This window comes from Peromyscus californicus, unplaced genomic scaffold, assembly GCF_007827085.1.
Source record: "Peromyscus californicus insignis strain IS unplaced genomic scaffold, ASM782708v3 Scaffold_7__1_contigs__length_154581171, whole genome shotgun sequence".
Taxonomy (NCBI): domain Eukaryota; kingdom Metazoa; phylum Chordata; class Mammalia; order Rodentia; family Cricetidae; genus Peromyscus; species Peromyscus californicus.
The window spans coordinates 67850399-67857717 of NW_026294595.1; positions in this window are offsets into that span (position 1 = coordinate 67850399).

Below are 7319 nucleotides of genomic sequence, written 5' to 3' on the forward strand. Positions count from 1 at the left end.
CAAATCAGAAGTGATGGGACAGGCCACTGGAGACCTGAGTGCCAGGAGGGACACAGCCATGTATCCTTTTAGATGGTGTTCAGGAGAAAGCAGAGAAGGGTGAGGGTGGGTTGAAGAACTTTGCCATCACCTAGTCACAGCTAGAAGGCTAGTACATGGAGGGCAGGGCAGGATGGGGATGGATGGAGAGGAAAACAGGCTGGAAAAGGGAGCAGGGGCTGGGTGGGATGAGCCTAAGGAGTTGGGGTTGACTCTAGGCTGATGGGAGGTTTTGGAAGGTCTGAGCAGGAGTCTGGCTTGATCCAGCTGATGTACAAAGGTCTCACACTCCAAACAGAAGGCGCAAAGCTTAGCAGCATGTGCAGGTCCCAACTGCTCGTCTGTGGGAAGTAAGAGGCAAACGAAGAAACGACAAGAAACAATGTCCTGTGTGTCTGTAGGGCCTGATGAGGTTCAGGTGAGGCCTAGAGTGGAAGGCCATGTGGTGTGCACTGTCAGGTGGCTCTGACTTCATGGCCCTAGTCTACGCATGACTCTTGACCTGACTGCTTGGAGGCTCAGACACTTCCTGTGTTCACCTGTCCTAACCTGTGGGGCTCTGTCATCTGTCTTGTGTGTGTTCCGTTTCAACAACACGTACAGCACAGCTGCCTTGGCCTGGGAACTCACCTGGGAGACTGGGGAGAGGGAATGGAGATGTGGAAATCGTCTGTTTGGGCTGCTGTAACAAAACCCCAGAGGCCGTGCAGCTTCTAAACAACAGAAGTTTGTTTCTGGAGCTAACACCTCTAAGAGAAGAACCCAGTTGATTCAAAGGTCTGTTTTCTGGCTCATAGATGGTTAATGTTTGAGGGCAAGGGATTTCCCTCAAACCTCTCATAAGGGCACAAACCCCATTCATAATGGCTTAGCCCACCACTATTATGACCTCCTCACCTTCCGGTCACCTCTTAATACCATCTTGAAGATTCAGTATACAAATTTTTGCAGAGAGTTGTGCTTTTTGAGACAGGCTGGCCTGGAACTTGCTGTGAACTAGAAGATGAACTCCTGAGCCTCTTGCCTCTACCTCTCAGGTTCTGGGATTATGGATGTACGGCCCTATTACTAGCTCAAGAGATGAATTTTAATGGGGAGTGGGATGCGATCCAAACATTTAGACCATAGCAAGTGGTTTCCTTCACTCTCATTTGATCAGGAGGCCTAGAATCCCTATGGGTCTTTCTACAGTTTGTGGTGAAAGGTGTAGGGTTGTCTACATGCCCACCATCCTGGATTCCTGAGGGCTGGAACGCCTTTATGCTCCAGGACACAGCACAGTGCTTGGTCTCTGATGTGTATACGCATTGATTTGTGCACAGATGATGGTCCACAGTTCCTGGATCCAAAGCAGCTTGGCATCAGAGACTTCTGGGACCATCCTCTAACCACATCTCTTGTTCCTATCTGGCCTTCGTCTTTCTTATCTGTAAATGGAATTCTTGTCTCTGTTCACTTTTTCAGTCACAGCCAGCTCTGAATGGGGATGGTAGCCTGTCATGCTCCAGGACAGCAGGTTAGTTAGAATCAGCACTGGCCTTAAGAAACTCAACCAGGAAAGCGTTTGTTCTGCAACACAAAGACCCAAACTTGATTTTCAGAATTCATGTAAAATGGCCAGATGTGGTGATATACACCCGTAATCCCAGCACGGGGGAGGCAGAGACAGGGTTCCTGAGGCTCACTGGCCAGACAGTCTAGCCTAATTGGTGGAGCCTCAAGCTGGTGAGAGGCAGGAGATGGATGGTTCCTGAGGTTGTCCTCTGGCCTCCAGATGGGTGCACACACATGGGTACACACACATGTAAACACACACTTGTGTGCATGCACACACACACATGCATAAAGAAAAAAAAAACAAAAACAAATCAAATCTGACAAGCTGAGAAGGGTCCCCAACACAGAGTGCAGTTATTTGGACATCAAGGGGAAGTTGTCTTCATGGGGAGGCCCAGGAGTTTCAGAGGAAGATATCCTCTACACAATTTCAGAGGGTTGAGGTCCTTTAAAAAACAAACACTGGAAAATGTATTTAATTTATGTGTAGGGGTGTTTTGTCTGCATGTATGTCTGTGCACTGTGTGCATGCCTGGTGCCCATGGAGGCCAGAAGAAGCAATCAGATCTCCTGAGAGTGTAGTTACAGATAGTTGTGAGTCACCGTGTGAGTGTTGGGAAACGAACCCAGGTCCTCTGAAAGAACAGCCAGTGCTCTCAACTGCTGAACCATTTCTCCAACTGGTTGGGCTTCTTGTCTGCCTTAAAGGATAAGCAGGTGTCCATTAAATTGATAAAAAAGAGAAAAGTCAATCAGAACAGAAGGAAATACACACACACACACACACACCCACACACACACACACACACACACACCCCAAAAACAAACAGACAAAACCACCACCCCACCTCCGAAGTTATAGCTGAGGTTTACTCAGGTGGGGAGGGTGGGGAGATACAGGGCTGGAGTGGGGAGCCAACCAGAGGTCTTGTGGAACCTTGTAGGCAACTCGAAGGGGACTGTGCTGGCTAGTTTTATGTCAACTTGAAACAAACTACAGTCATTTAAGAGCAGGGAACCCCAGTTGAGGAAACACCTCTGTAAATCTGGCTGCAGGCAAGCCTGTAGGGCATTTTCTTAATTAGCGATTGGTGAGGGAGGGCCCAGACCGTTGTGGGTGGGGCCATCCCTGAGCTGGTGGTCCGGGGTTCTATAAGAAAGCAGGCTGAGCAAGGCATGAAGAGCAAGCCAGTAAGCAGCACTCCTCCATGGCCTCTGCATCAGCCTCTACCCCCAGACTCCTGCCTTGTTTGAGTGTTGGTCTGGACTTCCTTTGATGATGAACAGTGATATGGAAGTGTAAGCCAAATAAACCCTTTCCTCCCCAGTTTGATAATAGAACCCCTAATCAGAACAGAAACCTGCGCACCGTCCTGAAGGAAGGAAGGCAAGTGGGACACCACACAATGGACATTGCTTTTGTTTTGTCCTGCCTTTGGAGACAAGGTCTTACTCTGTAACTCTGGCTGGCCAAAAAAACATATGCAGATCCCCCGCCTCTGCCTCCAGGGTGCTGAGAATGCAAGCCTGGTCACTATGCCCAGCTTGTGATTCGGATTTTAGAGAAACCTCTCTGCTGGGGCAGTCCTCTTATTATTCTACTGTTACCCTCCATACCAGGAATGGGGGCCCAGTCACATGCTTGGGCAAAAATCAAGCTTAAACCCAGCCGTCCTGTCCTGTCTTCGGCACCCAAGGGCTTAATCTCTGTGCTTGTCTGCAGTTGTGAAGGCATTGGGTGGAGAGTCCAGGGCTGATTTAGGGGGGGGCCCATCCCAATATCAGGGGGAGAGGAAGAAATAAAATCTTCCTACTCAGTCTCTGGGCTCAACAGTGAATCCAGACCAATGAGCAGGTTTTCTGTCCCATCTACCACAGGTCTGGGATTCTGGGACCGGTTCCAAGTCAAGGAGAGGGTTCCTGTGTCATCGCTGTTACTGTTACAATGGTCCTCCCAGGAGATGATGAGCAGGGTGAATGTCACCCCAAGTGCCCAGGGAAACTGAAGTCCTCTTTACCTTATCCTTCCTCTGCAGGAGCTCTGGGGAAGGGTACACGCCCCCAGTAAGGTCCTCGGAGGGTTTCTCTGGCCTCCCCTGTCTTTCCAGAATTCTGTTCCTCTCAGAGGAATCCCTGGATTCAGTCTGGATGGGGGGACACTCCTATTGTGTCACATGTGGGTGGCCCGGCCCAGTCTGGTTGTCTCTGGGTCAAGTCTGGCCTTGACCTGTCTAAGGCTGGCCTGTGACAATTTCCTTGGGGGCTGAAGGATTTCTCTATCTGAGAAGGGCAGAGTCCCCGTGGGCCAGAGCTGAGAAAACAGACCTGTTTCCTGGTACACAATTTCCACTCAGCTGTGTGGTTTCTGTTTGTGTTTTCCATGGTCCACCGTTTGCACTGCTGCTACACCATCTACATTTTGCTGAACGTTTCTAGGGACCAGCTGACGTCAGGAGACCCCAGAACTGTGCGTAACATGGCTGATTCATCTCCCCAGGCAGCGGACATCTCGACCTGCCCCTGGAGCTCTGCTTTGTCTTCTGTAGGTCAGGGCGCTGGTTTAATTTTTTAATAAATAAAATGGAACCTGACTCACGACTCAAGAGAGGCTACAGCTTGCTCAGTACCTCCAGTGTCTCCATGGCAACAGAGCCATCCGTGAGCACTTGAAAATGTCATTATCAACAGAGACCTTGCATATCCCTTCTCACCTCACAGCAACAGCCTTGGAGCCTCCCCAGCTTTCTCACCCTTGAGGTGGGAGGCTGGATAAATAACCCAGGCTGGACCACACCCCCTCCCAAGAGCAGGAAGTTGAAACTACGCATCCTTGTCCAACCTGCCTACCACTGGGATGTCCTTCTGGAATGGGTTGGGTGGGGGACAGGAATCTCTTTTATGCTGGGACAGGCACTAAGAGTGGGTGGGAAGCCTACACTGGAGCCCCAAAGTTTATGGTTGTCATTCCTAAAGTTGTCTGGTGGATAGACCGCATCGCGGCTGAGGCCTAGAATTCAAATAACGTCCAGGAGCTGATGGCTACAGTGATGACTGACCACCTACCAGCTGTCAGACGGAAGGTAATATCCTATACATCTTATTTTCACGTCCTCACCGGAACTACTCACCTAGTGACGATCTAAATGAGGGCATGAGTTTCAGCTCATTTAGTAACGATGATGCGGAGCATGTGTGACTTGCCAGACACCCCATCAAGCACGTTAATGTTTAATTTCAAGCAGAACACATACGGTTACCCCTGCTTTACAGATGAGTGGACTGGGATCAACGGAGGCGAAGTAACTGCCCAAGGCCACTTATTGAAGGGCGAAGCTGAGTTTCAGGTTCAGGACTGAGTTTGACCTGTGTCTGTGGTCTTGTGACTGCCGAAGGCCCAATGGGGGTTCAAGTTCTGGGCTCAGTAGACAGAGCTTCCAGGACTGCCTGGTTTAAATGTCCTCCAGGAGCCTAGACTGACATTTCTTCCCTGAGGTGGCCCCTGGTGGCCCTCGTCAAGGTGACCCGAGGAGACTGGGTGTTTCTCGTCCACTAGCACCTACGGTTTCAGATTCAGAGGCGCAGGCTACAGGACCATAGGCTAATGGTAAAGAGCTACCACTTGAGAATGTATAGTTAACTGAACTCCTGAGGGTGGGGACCATGTCTTCTTTGAGGCATGCTCAGGGTCTAGCAAGGATGTGGCCCAAGGTCGGGGCTTGATAGCATTTGTAGATCTCAAATGAAGAGTGAGTGGGCACCCCCAAGACCTTCACACTTCCCATTCCTCCACTGCCTCAGCTTGGTGGGACTGTCTGCCAGGCTCTGTCCACTCACTGCTGTGACATCCCCTGCAATGGACAAAGCAGGCCACTTGCTGCTAAAGGAGTCTTTTTTTTTTTTTTTTCAAGACAGGGTTTCTCTGTGTAGCTTTGCGCCTTTCCTGGAACTCGCTTTGGAGACCAGGCTGGCCTCGAACTCACAGAGATCCACCTGTCTCTGCCTCCACCACCGCCCGGCTAAAGGAGTCTATTTTGATAGCAGGAAGAAACTCAGTCTCTAAGCAGGCTTTCCGGAGTGAGGTGAGATGCATCACTTGGGAGGCTGAGGAAGGAGAATTGAGAGTTCAAAGCCAGCCTGGGCGACATAGTGAGACCCTGCCAAAGTTAAAAAAGAAGAAAGAAAGAAAAAGAAAGCATGCAGGTGGAGAAAAGGAAGGAAGAGGTAGTGTCCTGACCTCCAGGTCAAGATCTTAGGTGACAGCCCACAGTGCAGGGGACAGCTTGGGATCTCTTTAGCTTTCTTCCTCTGAGAAGTGCTTATCTCTAATAATAGTAGTAGTCATAGTAAACTGTATTTCATTTTTCTGAGACAATTTCTCACAGTGTAGTCTTGGCTGGCCTTGCATTAACAGAAATTCACCTGCCTCTGTCTCCTGAGTGCTGAGATTAAAGTTGTTTACCACCACACTTGGCAAGTTTAAATTTAAATGTATTATTATTACTGTGTGCATGTGTGCATGATATATGTATGGGAGTGGCTGTGATGCCACCCACATGGAAAGGCCAGAGGACAACTCTTGGGAGTTAGTTGTCTCTTTCCACCTCTACGTGGGCCCCATGAAGAGGACTTGGATTTTCAGACTTCCACAGCAGGCTCCTCACCTGCTGAGCCCTCTTGCTGGCCCCTAACTTGCTTTTAAAATGTATATAAAAAGTGGATAGAAATTCTAAAAGCAAAAACATTAGCAGACACTTTTCTGGAAGTGAGGCTACAGGTTGTACGTGTTCTTCTGTTTATCTCCATTTTCTAGTTTTCCAACAACAAATGCAAATGCAAACTGTATTACTTTCTTTTTCTTTTCTTTTTTTTTTTTTTTTTTGGTTTTTTGACAGGGTTTCTCTGTGTAGCTTTGTGCCTTTCCTGGAACTCACTCTGTAGCTCAGGTTGGCCTCGAACTCACAGAGATCTGCTTGCCTCTGCCTCCGAGTGCTGGGATTAAAGGCATGTGCCACCACCGCCTGGCTACTGTATTACTTTCTAAGTAAGGAAAAAAACCAATACATAGTACGTGTTGTGATTTTACTATGATCCACCTGAATCTCAGTCATAAAAATACCTTATCAGTAGGGTGGTTCAACTGGTGAGGTGCTTGTCACCCAAGGTGAGGACCTGAGTTCATTCCCTGTCTCCCACATAAAAAGCCAGAGGTGATGGCACATGCTTGCGATGGCACATGCTTACAATCCCCGCACTGGGAAGGCAGAGTCAGCTGGATCCCTGGGGCTTGCTGGTCAACCTCAGTCTGATTGACAAGCCACAGATTTTAGTGAGAAACTCTGTCTCAGAAAAATAATGTGGACGGCACCTGAGGAGTGACACCTGAGTCTGATTTTCTGCTTCCATACACACGTGCTCACACATGTGCCCTTATACTACCATACATGCACACCTACCCATGGGTGACCATGCACATGCCCTCTTCAAAAAATACATTAAAAAACAATTTGTAAGTTTGTTATCCCAGTCCTTGGGAAGACAATGCGGGAGAACTGAGTTTGAGATCAGTCTGGGCTATGTAGTGAGACCCTGGATTTTTTGTTTTTATTTTTTTATATTTTATTTTTTATAATAGAATCAGAACCTTATGATTACACCAGGAAAAATCCCTTAGAAGATGTATATTTGTATAAACAAGGACGCAAGAAACTGTTCAAAATATGGGA